We start from the raw sequence: 20126 nt of genomic DNA, 5'->3' as shown, positions 1-20126 counted from the left end.
TTGACCCAAGATTTAGAGAATCTAAAAGGCCAAATCTTCACAGTGAAAGTGTAAAAAAAAGAAACAAGTAAAAAACATTTTAATGTCTCAGCTTCATGATTTGATTACAGTGAATGCAAATAAAGCTTTAACAGGGGGAGGTGTATTGATTTGGAGGCAGAGAGAGAGAGACCGTGAGATTCAATAGGAAGATCAAACTTTTAAGAAAAAAAAACTTTGAAAATTGAATCAAAGGAGAGAGATCTGGAAAAAGGGTAATGGATCGGAAGGAATATTCCATAGGATTGAAGGATTCATTTGTGAATCGATGAGATCAAAGAAAGAAAAGATAGATCGTGCGAAGAGTAGTGAAGATCTTCTCTGCATATTTTACATACGAACTGGTTCCCCCTTATCAAGAAAGTGGCCCTTTTTAAATTAAAAAAATACTAAAAGTGGATTTGAAAGAGAAAGTGGCTTGTGGAATAGGTAGGTGGGATAGTGGGTTGTTGTTTGAGTGGGTAATTTGTTGGAAATGAGGTTGAACATGGGCTCTGAAAATAATAAAACTATTATTATTAATAATAATAAATAACAATAATAATAATAGGTAATATATAATAATAATAATAATATAATATTTTTTTAAGTTCAATTAAAAACGGGTGTCTACACGTATAAAATGATATCTATGAAGGTTTTGTTGGCTAAAGCAAGTCAAGCATTCCCTGATTGCTCTGCGATGGCCAGAAAAATTCGCGCCATGGCTTATAATGCTGAAGAACAGATTCGGGCAAGAAAGAGTGAAGAGTCATATTGTTCAACTTGCTGGAAGGACTACCCCTAAAGGCCTTCACTGCCTCTCCATGCAGTTGATTGTTGAATATTTTTCCTTCAACTCGTGGAAAGGCGGTTCCCCAACCAAAAAAAATGAATGATCCAGACCTTTATCACTATGCAGTATTTTCTGACAATGTCCTCGCTTGTGCAGTGGTTATTAACTCCACAATTTCATCTGCCAAGGTAAGATGCCTTTGCCAACTTTCATTATTTGCTATGTTGATTTTCAATAAATTTCAATATTTTATTTTGTGATGTTAAACATAGTTGCTTATAGAAAGTGTATGTCATTCTAAAAAATCACATAACAGAATGGTGAGTGATAAATCATGCTAGGAAGCTTTGTGTGCTGTGGTTTTACATTTCTGAACAATAATTGATACACTTGGAATTTATAATGAATAGTAATGGATTGTGCTTTTCTAAAGTTGCCATGGAGTTATTTATCCTTTCCTTTATACCCCAAACTTATTCTAACATGCCATTAATCAATTTCCCTTTAAAAGACAATACAATTCTGTCATTACTCCTTTCACTTTGATGAATTAGCTACAGTTAACTCAGGATTGGCCCCATATTTACCTGTTAGTGGATATTATACCCTGGTTAACTAATACCTGGTTATGCAGGAGCCTGAGAAAATTGTTTTTCATGTGGTAACCGATTACCTCAACCTCCCAGCAATTTTAATGTGGTTTTTATTAAATCGTCCTGGAAAAGCTACAATCCATATTCAGAGTGTAGAAAGTTTTGATTGGCTGTCTACCAAGTATAATTCAACATTGGAGGAACAAAAGTGCTATGATCCAAGATTTACTTCAGCCCTCAACCATCTGCGGTTCTATCTGCCAGACATCTTTCCAGCACTGAATAAGATTGTTCTCTTTGATCATGATGTGGTAGTGCAAAGAGATTTAACTGAAATTTGGAGTGTTGACATGAAGGGGAAAGTAAACGCAGCTGTAGAGACTTGTCTGGAAAGTGAAGCTTCTTTTCGTTCAATGCCTATGTTATTGAACTTTTCAGACACATTTTGGCGAAAAGGTTTAATGCCTGCACATGGGCATTTGGTATGAATTTGTTTGATCTCCAAGAATGGAGAAGAAAAAGTTAACAATGCTCTACAGAAATTTCCTGCAACGGTATGGGGTTTGTACTTCGTTTTTTCTTTTGCTTTGTGCTTATAAAATATGCTTGTGAATTTATTTCTGTTTTATTTAATTGAAGTTGCATATTGATTCATTGAAAAGATAGTTAATGTTATCAGCTTGATAAATAGAGATTTTACCTAAAGTTTATCTGTCTAAATTTTCAAAATAGATCTTCTTTCTTACCCTTTTTCCTCTGTTCCGCCCAGAAAGTTCTATATCTATCTGAACCACAAAGTAGAGTGCCCAAATCAGTCCAAATACACCGAACAAGATCCACCCGAGAACGTTGTTGCTCAATCCAAAGGGAAATAATTTGAATTGAATTTTTATTTTTTATTTTTATTTTTTTGTAATTAAGACAACCGAAAAATTAATTGGTACTGAAAGGACGGTTCAAGGGTGCTAATCATTCATTGACCGTAACCGACTCCTGAACCCGACACGTTTCTCGTGCAACGCAGATCAGGTAAGATGGTGTTCGACCCACCTAAATTCGTTTTAAAGTGGTCGGTGGCGACTCCTAATCGTTTAATCCAAGTCGAAGCCCAATTCTGGGCCCAACCGAAAGACGGTTCCGACAATTTGGCGACTCCGCTGGGGACAGATAAGTGAGTCATGCCAGAATTAATTTTCGGTTGATTTTTATGCGAAAATAGTAAATTTAAATTTAAATTTATTTATTCAATTCCAATTATTTATTTTTGATTATTTTTCAAATAAATAGTTGTACTGACTTTTTTCAATGATTTCAGATTTTCAAAGTTTTCATCTAAGGCTCTATACCTGAGCTCCGAATCCTATTTAAGTGGGGGTGAAAGCGACGCCTTCGTATGGATTTATTCACCGTGCGGGCCTAGCAAGTAGCATTCGGGATTAATATACCTTATGTCTTCGTGTGAATTTATTCACCGTGCTGGCATAAGGGAATGTGACCTCTCGAGTTTAATTTAGTCCACACAAGCTTGTAATGGGCTTAGGACTAAGGGTCTGGCAAGCCCAAGGGGCACCAGCAAGGAGAACTCGGGTACCTTTTTAGAACCTAAACCAAGAGAGTACAGGAATTAGAGTCCACCCCAAAACCTCATTGTAAACCCTAGGCTTCTTTGTTTCCTGCTTTATTTTGTTCAAAGCATGCGAACTAGACAAATATGCGGTTAGGATTTGTTTGAAATTAGATCAAGTCTGGGTAGGAATTAAAGCATGTGGGGTAGATATCATATGGGTAGGATTTTTCATTTTTATTATTGTCTTGATTTACCTCACTAACTCTTTTTATTTTTTGTTCTTTCATTTTGTTTTCATCATTCGCATAATTAAAAAGAGGTATTGATCCACAAAAAACGTGTTTGTTAAACATGAATAATATGTATTAATGGGACAAAGGGGTTGTAATACAAGAGATGATAATTCAGAGGACAGTCTACAAGGCGACTATGTGTCACATTCAATCCAGAGGACGTGGTGCCCACAATTGAAGAGTATATCACTCTGCTGCATTATAAAGGACTCAGAATGAACCGAGTCTACATTAAGCATAATGAAAGACTATCTTTGAAGAACCGACTGGAAAAGGTTGCAAGGGTAAGACGAGGAAAAGGTTACTGGCCCGGACACTCCTTTCAAAAACTACGAGAACAAGATGGCGAAACCCTAGCTACGCTAAATGCCATTACTGACGAATTCAAGAAGCAAGCTTCGGATAGTTTCTATCGATGGAGGGCTCCAATGGTGTTGCCTTTAGGGAACAGACTCAGCAGAGAGTGGAAGCCGGATGTGCAGTCCTTCGAGATTTTTTTTTTGGGCAAATAACTCTTCAGTTGCACAGGTCATCCAGAGAAACCAGAGCGGTTCGACAGGTTATTCAACCGGTGTCAGACGAAGGCAGAAGACTAGTCAACATATTAGAAGCTGTTAGGATATTTTTTTCTCTTAAAAGATAAAACACTTTTGTCCCCAATAAGGATTATTTCTAATAACAAACTCATTTTTTGGATCAATGCCTCGAACATTGCATGCATCATGCATTCCTGCATATTTCGCATTACTTTTCTCTTTTTTTATTACATTCACATGTCTAATAAAAAATGAGAACATTTCGATCCTATGACATATAAGGAGCTTTACCAATAGTTTGATGCACATGTGGTGTCACCATATCCAGAGAAATCCATGAAGCCCCTGTACCCCAGATAGTATGATGAGAACGCTCATTGCGAATATCATAGCGGTGTCCCAGGGCACACTATCAAGAACTGCTTCACATTCAAGAGAATCGTGTAGAAGATGCGTAACAAGAATCTGATCGACTTTAACAACTTGGGGGCATCCAAGTGAGGAAGATCACTTTATTATTTGAGGCATTCTGTTTGAGTTTGTTTTTTTTTCATTTTTTTTCTCAAGTTTTTTGTAAGAACATTTGAATAAATTTATGTTACTTTAAGGATGACAAGCAATGAATCACATTTGCAAACTTGTAATTCTTTGATTATCAACCGAATTAAGAAACTCTGTAAATGGTTCAAAGTTACAGATCTTTAACAAAGTAACATGATTTAAAACAAGGACCTTGACCTTACCCAGACAACACAAGTTCAACTTCACAATGAAGGGACGGCTGGTAGTCAACAAACAATTTCTCAATTTCGGAGCCAATTTCAACTTCACAACGAAGGATATTGGACTCGAGACAACACAACTTTCATTGGATTTCAACTTCACGACGAATGATATCCAATTCAAGGCTCAACTCCACGACGAAGGATATCCAATTCAAGGCTCAACTCCACGACGGAGGGGCCATCCACGGTTTCAACTTCACGATGAAGGGAATCGTGCACACAAGCATCATTCATCTTTAGATTGGATTTCAACTTCATGACGAAGGATATCCAATTCAAGGCTCAACTTCACAACGAAGGGGCCATCCACGGTTTTAACTTCACGACGAATGGAATCGTACCCACCAGCAATATTCATCTTCAGGAACAAGCAGATTATCGATCGCCTTTTAGATCGTTTCTCTCGAAACAGGGTCGTCTCGCTTAAGACTAATGTACTCAAAACAAAGTTTTGTCTCTCTAGAGATAATTTCCCTTGTATGTACTCAAAACAAAGTTTTGTCTCTCTAGAGATAGTTTCCCTTGAAACAAAGTTTTGTCTCTCTTGAGACAGTTTCTCTTGAAAAAAAACCCTTTGAAAATGTTTCTCTTGAAACACCAAACCTTCGAGTTCGACTACGCTCAGCTCCAAGGCACATCATTTGCAGAATAGCTTAAGTCGAGAAGGGCTATCTGCCAACCAAAAACCTGACGAGTTCGATTTCATTCAGCTCAATGACAACGATGAAATACTTTCTTGAAGTATTTTTAAGCCGAAATCTTTAAACCGAGGAGAAGACAAATGCCCAATTCCAGGAAGCCCAATCACATTTGAGAACACCGGACAAAAACTTATTATCTTTTTTTTATCTTTGCCCTATTCTTGTTAACACAAAAATGAGTAAAGAGGGACAGCTGTAGACATCCGTTTTTGTTCGAATTTTAAAAAAATATTATTTATTTTATTTATTATTATTATAATTAATATTTTTTATTATTATTTTGCAGGGCCATGGTAACTCCACCATTTCACAAAACTCCTAAAAATAAAAACCACCCAACAAACAATCCACTGAACCTACCCATTAACCCCACTATCTCCACCTTCCACGTCTCTCTCACAATTTTATTTTCCTTCTCTACTTTCCCTCGCTCTCTCTCCTTAACATTCCCTTGATCCAGAACCAATAAAGCGGGGAACGTGCGCACCCACCCATCTTCTCCGAGAACTCAGCAGCAAGCATCCATGGGAGTCTCGGCCAATATCTCTACTTTGTCCTTTTCATAAGGACTATAAAAATCCATATCCAGAAGGCCAAGGGGGAGACAACGGGAACCATTGAAGTCGTGGAGCGAAATGTTGAGAAACTTCAAGCTATTAGCATAAGGGAAATCGAAAGGGAAAATACCATTCATGGAGTTCTTTGATACGTCCAACTAATTCAATGAATGAGAGTGGAAATAGGCTTTACACTACCATAAATCATGCAACTCGAAATATCCATATGCTGGAGCTTGGTAAGGTCGATGAATCCATCGGGAAGAACACCAAGAACATTGTTTGAAACGTCGAGAAATTCAAGGTTGGGGAAAAACACAAAGGGGGAGTCTTCGGATCCAAGGGGGGCTCGAGACATAGAAAAAGATCAAAGGAATCTCTCTCTCTCTCCCGACGCAGAGAGCTTGGCGCTAAGACCAGCCTCCAGTTTTTCTTCATCAACAATTCTCAAATCCAGTCAGAGGTTAAAGAGACGGCGTTGATTGCCTGTCCGCCTTGACCGACCGTCCGACATCGTCTTGGCCCTCATTTTTGTTCTTTTACACGTTGCTTCTTTGTCATTAACCATTAGAAATGGCAGTGAAACCCACAAAGGCCGAAAAGAAAGTCGCCTACGATGCGAAGCTATGCCAGCTCTTAGACGAGTACACTCATATCTTAATCGCCGCCGCCTACAACGTGGGTTCGAACCAGCTCCAAATATGGTGCTTACACCTATGATGCCCTAGAGAGGGAGCCTTACTGGCCCTCGAAGAAACTCCGCTTTTCCTTCACTGGTATCGGTGGGTTCATCGCTTCCCACATTGCTCGACGTCTCAAGAGTGAAGGCCATTACATCATTGCTTCTGACTGGAAGAAGAACGAACACATGACAGAGGACATGTTTTGTCACGAATTCCGCCTTGTCGATCTCAGAGTCATGGAGAATTGCTTGAAGGTTACCAAAGGAGCGGATCACGTTTTCAACCTTGCTACCGATATGGGCAGTATGGGTTTCATTCAATCAAACCACTCTGTCATTATGTACAACAACACAATGATCAGTTTCAACATGCTAGAGGCTGCTAGGATCGTGGAAAAGCTGCTGGCAGCGCCCATTTCAGTGTTCTGGTTTTGGTCTGCGCTGCGATCAAAGAGATGGAAGAATCCGACGAGTTTTTCGACTGGGAAACATTGAAAAATGGATAGCTACGATCAACCAGGCTACAGAATTGAGTTTTCGGGTGGGATTTGCTGATAGACTGTTGAAGACGAAGTCGCTTGCCTACTTTGCTACTCAACTGTTGAAAGCAAGCCAGAAGAAGAAAGGTTTGGCATTCTCATGAGGGTGAATCAAAGGTAATTTACATTTGCTGCAACATCTTTGATAAATCACCAGTAGAGATAGTTTCAAATTGATTATCCTGGACTTGAGTTCCTAAGAACTTTATGGTTTTCGGTTATCTAAACTCATTCATCTGTTTTGTGTTATTTCATGGATTCATATGCTATGGACTTGGGGCTTTGAACTTTATGGTTTTCGGTATCTAAACTCATTGATCTTATATTCTGATGTTGTTATGTTTGAACTTTGATTTTTAATAGCCATGTGCTAATATAATGTATAATAACCTATTTCAGTAGTACTGCAATTAGGTGTTTAGAGTGCTCTGACCATTTGCATGTATTAGTAAGCACGTGGATGGAGATTGAGTGGGGTTAGACTCATGGTAAAAGACGAATCTTTAGGTCACTTTCAATATAGATTTTAGTATTTAATTTTCAGTAGTGCTTGGACTTTGTTTAATCGAAAGAATTTTGTTATGTTTGAATATGTTATAATACTTTGGGACGTGATATTTGGAATTTTGATTGATTGATTGATTTTTTTTATTTAATTAATTTTTATTCAATATTTCTTTTATTTTACCATTTAATGTATTTTTGAATTTTTTTCAATAGTAATTTCAATCGATCAAAGGTAAATAATTTGAATTGAATTTTTATTTTTTATTTTTATTTTTTCGCAATTAAGACAACCGAAAAATTAATTGGTACCGAAAGGACGGTTCAAGGGTCCTAATCATTCATTGACCGTAACCGACTCCCGAACCTGACACGTTTCTTGTACAATGCAATCAGGTAAGATAGTGTCCGACCTACCTAAATTCGTTTTAAAGTGGTCGGTGGCGACTCCTAATCGTTTAATCCAAGTCGAAGCCCAATTCCGGGATCCAATCGAAAGATGGTTCCGACAATAATAAAATAAAGAAGACACAGATGCATGGACAGAAACGTAAACCTTGGCTAAGATTAAAGGACCTAAGCTATGATTTTTCCTTTTAAACTAGATATAAAACATACTTTTTCATGGTTATCTAAAGGGTTAATATAAAAGTAATTGTTCAAATTATGTATCGAAAAACGTTTTAGTATCTAAAGAATTTTTCGTTAAAAAATAGATGTCTAACGTTTTTTAATTATACTTTTAGGTGCCTATCGATTAATTTTTTAAAATTTTAATAATAAAAATATATTTTTAATTAAAAAGTTTAATTTATTTATAAAAAACCTAATTTTTTTTACTGAAATTATAAAAGAAAACCCCTAAAAAACTAAAATATCTCATTTCAACCCACATTACCAACCGTCGTCGGCCATCTCTTGCCACCATCGTCATCGTCGAACGACCACCCACCCATTGATCAATCGTCGTCCTTACCGTCACCCAAAATCCCTAAATATAAAATCTCCAATATCCAAATCTCTAATTCCCAATTTTAATTTCCTAACCTAAGCGGTTGCCGACCATATCCAACCATCATCATCATCGTCGAATGGTTGAGTTTTGATCGAAATTGCACAGTGGTTCGAATGGTGTTGACGGTATAACTTATGGATGTCAGAATCGGCTGGAATCGATGAAGAACGACGACAGTATCTGACGAACCTTTGAACACTCTTCCATGGTAAACGGTGACATATTACAACGAAAGTTCAATCTCCAAACTCCATTGGGGAGGCTTTAAAAGGAACATTACCACTCCAAACCTCCCTCGGGGAGGCTTTAATCAGGAAACTCATTAATGCTTGGAAACACATTAATGCAGGGAACCTGATTAATGCAAGGAAACCCGCTTCGTGGCGCGTCTATTTTTTTAAAGGTCTTGACTCTTTTTAAAAAACCGATAATGCCACTAAGTATAAACGGGAGGGAAGCCATTCTTTTTTATTTCCAGTCCAAGATGTCTAGAAGACATACTTCTAGATAGCTAGATCCGATGCTTTTAACCGTTTAGCGAGTGTCTCCATACATGCTTTAAAGAAGAAGAAGAAACAACGTTTATACGTATCCCGGTAGTGGATCAAAGCTGAACTTTACCCTTGTTGCCTATTTGCAGTGAGAGGGTGTTCTATTCATTCAAGTAATACTCAAAAAACATTAGGGCTATAGAAGAAAAAAACATCATTTTTAGGCTATAAATCTTCTCCATAAAAAGGCTATAGGTCTTCTCCATTTATAGGTTTCTAGAAATGTTGTCAAATGATACTAGAAATCACAGTTTGTGTGATCTCAAAGCGGAGTATCAAGATAAAGTCTGTAACCTCTGACATTCCTTATTGCTCCTTAGCGAAAGAGACAGTTCACGGGGTTAATCATTCGTGTTCAATTAATCCTGATGAATCACTTCATGAGCTCGTGAGCGGACTGAGTCGGGTTTTACAGTAAAGGTATATCCTCGTATAAATATCATCTTCTTAGAAACTCGATGATGTGGATTCTAAATCTCGATAGAGATGAAAAGGGGGATTATGTTTATACGGGGACATAATCATGTAGCAAAAGTCCAGAATAAGGGGTGATCAAGTTTCCGTGTAGGGTGTTGAACGACTCACACGCCAACATAAGAATAACCACTAGAGGTTGCTACCCTGATCTTTGTCCATCAGGTTTACTTAGGCATAACATTCTTTTGACTGGAAGTACCGCGACTGGGTATGGGTAGCCCAAAACCACCTTTAGATAAGAGTAATAAAGGACTAGGATGGCAAAAAAATGATTTTTTTACTGGAAGTAGCGCGGGTAATCAAACCAAAGCCCAAAACCACCTTTTGATAAGAGTAATAAAAAAGTGAGAAGAGATATTTCATCCATCCATGATGAGAATCAGTATATGCCTATCGTAGGTTTATAGTGATTTTCAGGAAAGCCAAAACTGAAACGAAACTTCAATGTCAGACTAGTACTACCTTCAAGAGAATATCTCTACTCCCCATAACGAAGAGAGTTCTTTGTTCCTGGCTGATAGGAATAAAACGCTCATTAGTACAACTCATAGCATAGAGGATGATAGGGTGTTTGATTAGGGATCGACGTCGGTACTGTTGATGGTGCTGGTAACAGTCACAGTTGGTCGGACGGTAGCTATGAAAGGGGAAAGGGGAAGGGGAGGGTGTTGCACGCTTGGGCCTTTTTTGCAAAAAATATTTTTTTAATTTTTAAATAAATTCTCAAAATTACTAGAACATGACATGTGTCATTTATAAGAATTTTTAACGGCGATTAACGTCCGAGCACCTAAACATATAATGTTTGAAACATTAAATACCTAAAACCCAAAGTCTAACATTGGTTTACCGTAACTCCAAGCTCCTTTCTCCGATGTTCTCAATGCCGATGAGACCGCGACGAACCAAGCAACGAGACGCCGACTCGACTTCCTTCCCCTGAGGTAAACTCAAAATGACCCCTTTCTTATCACTCTTTAGTTTGCTTCCAAACTCCCCAGAAAAACGTACTGTAATGCAATGTTGAGTACTAAAAATAAAAAAAATATGGAAAATACCTTCCCAGAAAATGCTCTCGTTTTCTTTTGCAATCTTTTTAAAAAAAATAGGGGATCCAAAAATGGTAGAGGAAGTAAAATAGGGGATCCAATTATTCCCCTAAATCTAAAACTCTAAAAATTTGGAATTTTTCTTGAAATCCCTAAAATTGATTTTCAAGATTAAATTAAATATTAAGAAATTTTGGTGACTATTTTGTAAAGGAAGTAAAATTGTTGGACATTTTAGAAAATCCTAAAGAATGCAAGGATTGTGTTATGATTTGCCCATTTCTTTATTAGAAACCTAAAGCCTTATATTAGTAAACAGCCGCGCCCCCACTTATTTTTTTCTTCTTTTCTTTTTCACGATCGTGCTCTGCTCACTCCCCCTTCTTGTTGCGCGACCGCATCCTCCCTCTTTGCTTCTTTTTTCTTTCTTTGCCTTGTGCGTTGGTCCCTTCTTTTTCTTACTGCTGAGTTGTCATCTTTCACAAGGAAAGCAAGGACGGTGTTTTTGTTCGTCTGTTCTCTCCCTTTGTTTTTTGCCTTCTCGTTCGTCATCATCGTTGAAGCTCAAAATCAGTAAATATGAGGGTACGTTTTAAAATATTTCAAATAATCTTTGGGGTAAGATTTGGGAAATTTAATTAATGGGTAAGTTTCTCTCAGTCTCTTCTCTTTTTTTTTTCTCGAATGTATGCTCGTCCTCTCTTGTTCTATGTTGTTTTTGCAGGTATCATTGAGGCTTTATATAGGACTCGGGATTCTCTCTTTTGATTGGTTGGAGGGATGAACCCCCTGCGAGTCACTGGGGAGATGGTGGTGACTCACCATAGGGGCGACTATGACTCTTCATAGACGACCGTGAGTCACCAGGGGCGACCATGAGTTGGCTGGGAGCATTTAATGCACCCAGATCTTCTGGATCTGGTCAGTGGTCTTCAACGGCGACGGCTCACATGGCGGTGGATGAGAGGAGTATCTGGAGGTGGCGGCTGGCATCTCCTTAGGGTTATGATGAAACCCTAGGGTTTCTGGAATCTTCTGGACCTTTGGATCTATCACTCCAATGGCTGAGGGTTGGCGGCTAAAAACTGAGATAAAACCCTAGCTGCATTCGGGCCTGCTGGGTTGACTGTTGGGAATGTCTTCACTTATTGGGCCTGAACCAGCTTGTTGGGTTGACTGTTGGGCCCCAGGTTTAATTGTAATTGGGCCCCGAGTTTTATGAATGGACTGTAATAATATTTTAATTATTATAATAATAATAATAATAATATATTAATAAATATATAGACGAAAATCATTGTATACAGTATTGATACCAAAAAAAGTTATGGTATTTTGGTACTGAGACTGAGTGTATGGTCTCGAGGCTGGCAGATGTTTTGGTAAAATTTAAGTGTTTTGAGCTTTAAAAATAATGTTTATAAAAAACATATTAACTCAAAAACACTTGAGATTATTTTTCACACTTAGAAATACTTTAAAATTGGTTATGACAAATTATATAAACATTGTGAAATTGTAAATTTTAACAATTTAAAATATTATAATAATCATGTTATATCAAAATCAAAATTTAGCTCAACAATCTCCCATTTTTTGATATAAGAAAACTTTTGTGAAAATTTTCTTTTAAAATATTTGTCATATTTTGTGAAAAATAAGTCTCCCCTTAGAAAAACAATTTTTGACTAAAATGATTTTTGGCTAGAAAATTTACAGTATACATTTTGTTGAGTTAATCTATCGGATGAAATAGCCAAGATGGGTGAATTGGTAATTAAAATTTTGGTGGAAGCTTTGACAGAAAATTGAAAAGATTTGCATATCAATTTAGAGTGGTTCGACTTTCTCAACCAAAGTCTACGTCAACTACCTTAGCTATCCACACTAAGGATTTTCCACAAATTCACTAATTTATCTTTCTTTTGAGGACAAAGAGTAACCATACAACTCCCTCAAGAATTATACCCAAATTCTTGAGACACTCCCTTCTCAAAGAGAAAATTACAAACTTTGCAAACTTACAGAAAAAACCTCACATGGTAAGATGTTTGCACAATTCTAGAACAAAGAAAGAACACTCAAGAATGAATACAATTGAACACAAATGGTGTTCTTGAAAGTAAAATGAATATTGAATGAATTTTGGCTTGTTGGTCAAACAATAAGTTTAGGCTTTCTCTCTTTGAATTCTTTCTCAAAACTTGTTTCTTGTTTTCACCAATGGCTTCAAGACTTGTTTAAATGCACCTCAGTTCAATTCTAAATGTTGGGGATGATCATGGAGTCAATAGAGCTGTTGTTGTATGTTTTCCACTTTAAAAAGCTGTTGGGAGCGTATGGGTATCGATACTCCACTAAGGGGTATCGATACTTCCTGTATAAAATTCAAATATTTCGACTCTTACAAAACCAAAGGTATCGATACCTCTCATGGTATTAGTACCCATTTTGCATTCGATGTTTGGTTTGGAGTCAAAATCACGTAAGTAGTATTGGTACCCATAACCATGATATCAATACTACTATATAAGGGTATCGGTACCCAATAGGGTATCGGTACCCAATAGGGTATCAGTACCTCTTTTGCATTCGATGTTTGAAGGGTATCGATACTGTCCAAGGAGGTATCGATACTACCTTATTTAAAACTCAATTTTGACTCGATTATGGTTCGAAATACTTTGTAAAAATTGTTTCAAAAATATTTTAAGAGTGAAACACAATTTTTCATTTAAGTAAGGAGTAAAAATGATATTTTGAAAGCTTAGAGTAATATTTATAATATTCAAATAATTAAATCGAATAATATTTGAAATTGAATATAAAATCTTAAAATTCAATAACACTTCATTGTTATATCGAAACATCAAAATGTTTTCAACAATCTCCCCCTTTTTGATATAACAAAACATTTTAGAAATTTTAAGATTTTCTTTTGAAAAATCATTTTTGAAAGATTACATTACTCCTCACTCCCCCTTACTATATTCTCCCCCTTTTTGTTAAATCAAAAAGACACTATGATTTATTTTAAAACAAGTTTGCCAAATTGATGTATATATATATATATATATAGCTGCTAAGATCAAAGTCAAGAGAAATATTAGCCATTAGTCCACAAAATCAATATTCATAAACAATATGCAATAGAGATTGGTCATAATTGATCTAAAATGTAAATGATGCAAAAACTAATTGAAATAATCATTCAATTAATTTCAAAAGTTTAATTATTCAAAATTAAACATCCAAAATATAAACAATCCAAACAACCAAATATTCAAACATCCAAATCATCAAAATGTTTAACAATGTATAAGTTCAAAGTTCAAACTAAGAAAATAACAATGCAAGGTCAGTCATCCATCGGTGGATCGGGAGGAGAAAAATATGCTCGCATAGAAGCCACATCTCATGTTAGCGCATCGACCCTAGCATTGAGTTCGTTGAAGCGAGCTCGAGTTTCCCTTTTTGCTCTAAGTGTTTAGCTGTGAGTTGGGACTTTAAGGATGCAAACCTCAAGTTAAATGTCTCCATGAAAAAGCGAAAGTATGAAGGCGTCACACTTCTTGCCTGGCTAGCTCGTCCTCGAGCTGGTTTGCGGGATCGTCGACATCCCGTAAGAGGTCTTCAAGCTCTTGAGCAGCAGTCGGAGCCCGACTTAGCTCGTGAAGAGCTAGCACCAAGAGTTTTCTTTGTTGAGCGAACCCAGTGATCTTTGTCTTCAGTCCATCCCGATTTTTGAAGATATGTGAAGTTGATTACGGAGGTTAGTGGGATGGCTAAATCTAAGTCTACCTTAAGACCGGCTTTTAGAAACATATTACTAAGTAGGCAACCATAAACTACCGTTTCTACTCGCTTTGAAGGAATATTGTTTACAGTGTCTACTAGTTCCCCAAAGATAATTTGAGGGAGATTTATTTTCTTATTATGTTGGATACAATGTATCCACCATAAGTCAATAGCTGTAAGTGTGGAGTATTTCCTCCGGATCGTCTAAACCACCAAGAGATAGACGCTACTAAATCTCTCTCATTATCTAACCCTTGGCCATCTAGTCTAAATGCACTAGTTATATAGTCTGAGTCTATATTAATGTATTGCCCCAAAAGATAGGAGTGAATACTTTCGGTCGCAGTTTGAGACTCATTTTGTACACACACGACATTTGAATAGAAAATACGAACAAGTTGTTGATAAACAACTGGTTTTACCTTAAAAAGATTATCAAATTTCCAAGATTTGAGGGTATGGAGGTATTAAAATTTCATTTTTACCATAGCCTTAAGAGATGGAATACGTTCTTCCCTAATGTTATAAGACTCAAAATGGGTAACATACCTATCGTAGAGACCCCTACGATTAGGTTCATTAAAGCAAGAGTTAAGAATGGTCATTTCGGGTTTTGTTTGGATTTGGATTTGGAGGTGGAATTGGAGGTGGGTTTTATGGTTGGGAGGAACAACTAGAAGATGACCTAACTCGTTTAGACATGGTTTAAATCGGAATAGAAAAGGATACCTGCAATTAGACAACATATGTATGCAACACAATTAATCCCAAAACTCAATATGAGTCCTCAATATTCAAGGTTCTCTAACTTAGTGTCTAATGGGCAATATTGAAAACTATTTTGAAAACTAAGTTTAAAAAATCATAATATGTATAGTTTTCATGAAAATATTATAATTAGATCAAAAACAACAATTTAAATCATTTTTTTTTGAAAAATCTTGTGTTTTTGATAAAATTAGTTGTAGATTCTAGTGTAAAACCGTAATCTACTAAATGCCCGATCACTAATTTGAACTAGAACTAACTAAAACTAGTCATATGTTCAAAAACCAATAAAAAAATGGTTTAGAAAAATTTACCTTGAAAAATCAGATTTAGTGGAATGCAGTGTTGTTTACACGATTTTAATGATACCAGCGGGATTTGGAGTTGAAAACCTGTTGAATTCCGACTTGAAATTGAATGAATGAAGCAATGTGGTGATTTGGTAGAGGAGAGGGAAGGAACAACAGCAAGAGTTATATTTGGGGTTTTGCAAAAATGTTATAATTTTAGGGATTTTAAAGCCTAAACCCGACAGGGGGTATCAGTACCCCTCTAGGGGTATCGATATATTCAAGGAGTATCGGTACCGTTAAGAACAATATCGATACATATTAAAGAAGTATCGATACTATGCCAGTAGTATCGATACTTAGTAAGAGGAGTATCTATACTGGTTGACCAGTATCGATACCAAGTGCACAAAATTGTCAAAAAATATGTATTTAAACACTTAGCATGCAAAATTAATCAGCTCTAGTGGTATTGGCAACTCATATCACGGAAATTAATTATGTTCAATTAATAAAATCAGACTTAAACCTAAATTGAACATATTATTAATTTTTGCTAAAGATCATAAACTCCCCTAACTATTAGCATATAAAGCATTCAAAAATGTCATTTTTATATGCATTTTTCCTTAATCATTAAAAGTGCTAAAATTACTTCAAACACTAAATCCAGGTAGGTTTGTTAAACCTAATTATCTCCTAAGTGTCCAAAATCTTTCTTTGTCTAAAGGTTTTGTAAAAATATCCGCTAATTGATGCAAAATATCTACAAATTCTAGAACTACATCTCCTTTTGTGACATGATCTTTAATGAAATGATGTATAATTTCAATGTGTTTAGTTCTAGAGTGTTGGATGGGATTTTTAGTGAGACAAATAGCACTAGTATTGTCAAACTTGATAGGTATAGTACCAACTTCAATTACATAGTCTAAAAGTTATTGTTTCATCCATAAAACCTGTGCGCAACAACTACCGGTTGAAATGCATTCCGCTTCAATGGTAGATAATGCAACATTATTTTGCTTCTTTGGAAACCAAGAGATTAGCATATTTCTCGGAATTGACAAGTACTGGAGGTGATCTTCCTATCTATTTTGCATCCTCCATAATCTGTGTCCGCGTTTTGTGAGTACTAAATATAGACGTGAAATATGTACAAGTATACACAGTCGAACAAGTAATACAGTGATGAGTGAGTATCGTATCTACGGAGATTGGAGAGATCTTAAGTAAAGTTTATGGACTATTCTAGAGTAACTAAGTATAACTAATGGTATTCACAAATGATAATATTGTGAAAAAATGAAATGGATGTTGTGGAAATGGAATGATGGTGATATGGTAGCAGATGGAGATGTCGTGGCAAATTATATTGTCTTCGGTGAAAACAAATGAAAATGTAAGGGCAAAATAAAATGAAAATACTGGATTTGTTTATAAGAACTTTAGACTCCTCACACGACAAGCTAATATGGGAATGAATGATAGGAGTCACTTAGGAAATTTAAGTCTACTTCTCAGAATGGTCTTACTTCTATGCCTTATATGCACGACAGAGTTTACTAAGGGTGCCCTGTGCTATCTCTAGTTAAGGGACTCGACAGATTGAAGATGACTTGACAAAACGGTTGGCGTTAGCTACTGCAGGGATCCTATTGGTCCAGATAACAGGATATGTCTCAATAATACCTTTTTACGACAGCATTAACATCTAACCTATTGATCGTGCACTACTCCTTTTAGTTGACTGAAATCCTAGCCTTATCTCTAAGGTGGATTAGGCCTAGTTACTACCTAGAACCCCTTGCTTATGCGGTTCCTCTCTAGTTTCTCTTGAATACTAAGGATGTGCTACTTAGACATTCTCTCGAACACTAAGTAATCTCCTAAGGAATGGCTACTCTCATAGCTCCTACAACCTTAAGGCATTAAACTTCATAAACAAAATAGCTAACAACATACAAAAATAACCATTCATTAAAGCAAAATCAAATATCCATAAGGAACTCCCACCAAATAAGACTAGTTCATGGCAGGGTTCGAATATTGCAAGCAATAAAGCAAAACAATAATTCGATCCATACAACCCAAATGATATAAATAAAAGCAAAGAGCAAAGGGAAAGAGGAAAAGCCTTCGACGTGCACTACCGAAACTTCCCTCGGCCACCACGAACTGTCCCAGCGATCTAGCTCCTCTAGGACACCTAATTCGCCAGTCCCTCTAGCTTGTCAATGGAGGAATGCCATGGCAAAAGTAATTGACGGAAAAAAGAGAAACCTTTTTCTCTTTGAATATTTAGCTTAAGGCGGCGTGTCAAAAAGTATTTTTCATTGTGACTTCATCTAATATTTATAGAGGGAGAATAAACTAGGGTTTTATGTTAAAATTACCATAGTACCCTAAAGTTCATTCCTTTTATGTGAAAGATGGTGCAGAGGTGGTAGTGGGCCCCTTCTATGTGGTTGATAGTAGAAATGACGTGTAAACAATGACAGCTGGCTCTTACTAAAAATATCTTCTTTTATCTTTTATGCCCAGAAATGTCGTACAAGTTGTCGCGACAATCACATTTTGCTCAGTAGTCTCATCATGTCATGGCAATTCACTTTTTCTTTTCTTACTCCCAAATCCTTCACATCACCAAACAAACACCTTCCCCATAAAGCAGCACCGATTACAAAATAAAATGCCATGACGAACATAATTCCACCGCGTGCAACTATATGCTCCTAAATTCATCTATATGATCCTATATGAGCTCTTAGACAACCAATAACTTAAGTGAAAAGGTCCCAAATATGAGATTTTTACGGAGTTATCAATCCGCATCTGAGAAGGCATGCAAGCCAAAGCTAAAGTCTCTAGGATACCAAAGTCCTATACTAGGAGTGTCCTTAAGGTATCTAAAGATTCTCTTAATGGCTTGTAGATGTGATTCCTTAGGGCATGATTGAAATCTAGCACGTAAGCAAACACTAAACATAATGTCCGGTCTACTTGCGGATAGATAAAGCAAAGAGCCAATCATAGACCTATAAAGTTTAACATCTACACATTTACCTTATTCATCTTTGTCAAGCTTTGTAGATGAGCTCATAGGAGTGGCTTGGGGTTTCACATTCTCCAATCAAAACTTTTTGAGCATTCCTTAATGTTCTTTGCTTGATTGATGAAGATGTCATCTTTCATTTGCTTGATTTGAAGCCCCAAGAAAAATAAAAGCTCCCTCATCATGCTCATCTCAAATTCACCTTGCATTAGCTTAGAAAATTCTTGGCAAAGAGCATCATTAGTAGAACCAAATATTATATCATCAACATAAATTTGAACTACTAATAAATCTTTACTTTTTAGTTTTAAAAACAATGTAGTGTCAACCTTCCCTTTTGAAAAACCATTTTCAATTAAAAAATTTGACAATCTTTCATACCAAGCTCTAAGAGCTTGTTTTAAACCATATAGTGCTTTTGTCAATTTAAAAACATGATATGAAATTTTGAATCTTCAAAACTAGGAGGTTGTTCCACATACACTTCTTATTTTATAAAACCATTTAAAAATGCACTTTTAATATCCATTTGATATAATTTAAATTCATTGAAACATGCAAATGCTAATAACATTCTAATTGCTTCCATCCTAGCTACGGGAGCATATGTTTCCTTATAATCTATTCCTTTTTCTTGAGCATAGCCTTGAGCAACAAGTCTAGCCTTGTTCCTCACTATGTTACCACTTTCATTAAGCTTATTCCTAAACACCCATTTAGTACCTACAATATATTTATTACTAGGCCTTTCAACTAATGTCCATACTTTACTTCTCTCAAATAGATTTAACTTTTCTTGCATAGACATAATCCAATTTTCATCGGTTAATGCTTCTTTAACATTTTTAGGCTCTATGCATGAGATAAATACAATATAATAACAAATATTCCTAAGAGAAGATTGAATAGTTACCCCTTTGGATGAATCACCTAAAATCTCACCATCATTGACATAGTTGTACTCTCTTGGGTATGTGACTTCCCTTTCTTCAATGGTTAGATTCTTGAAGGCATATTGAGTTTCCTTATCCTTCACTTCTTCCTTTGATGATGGTTCTCCCACGTCATTTGCATTTATAATACATACGTAATCATCAACACAAGAATCCTTCCTCGGAAGGGGATTATCATCGAAAACAACATGGATAGACTCTTCTACCACTAAAGTTCTTTTTTTTAATACTTGATAAGCTTTAGAATTTAAAGAATAACCCAGAAAAATTCCTTCATCACTTTAGCATCAAATTTGCCAAGATTGCCTTTACCGTTGTTTAAAACAAAACATTTACATCCAAAAGGATGAAAATAACTAATGTTAGGCTTTTTATTTTTGAAAATTTCATATGGAGTTTTCTTTAAAATAGGCCTACTCATTACTCGGTTAATTACATAACAAGCGGTATTTGTGGCTTCCGCCCAAAAAATATTTTGGCAAATTATTTTCACAAAGCATTGTTCTAGCCATTTCCTCTAAAGTTCCATTTTGTTGAGGGGTTCTAGGTGCTGAAAAATTATGGCTAATCTCATTTGAATTACAAAATTCAATAAATCC

The 20126-nt window shown here is 36.2% G+C and overlaps 1 pseudogene; it reads left to right on the top strand.

Annotated features, from left to right (window-relative positions):
• The first annotated feature begins 661 nt into the window (after window positions 1-661).
• On the top strand, window positions 662-2282 carry LOC120152957 (annotated as a pseudogene).
• Window positions 2283-20126: the final 17844 nt, after the last annotated feature.

This window comes from Hibiscus syriacus, unplaced genomic scaffold (assembly GCF_006381635.1).
Source record: "Hibiscus syriacus cultivar Baekdansim isolate YM2019G1 unplaced genomic scaffold, ASM638163v2 tig00111096_pilon, whole genome shotgun sequence".
In the NCBI taxonomy this organism is placed as follows: Eukaryota; Viridiplantae; Streptophyta; class Magnoliopsida; order Malvales; family Malvaceae; genus Hibiscus; species Hibiscus syriacus.
The sequence above is the reverse complement of the archived record's forward strand: the minus strand, read 5'-3'. Positions and strand labels throughout refer to the sequence as shown.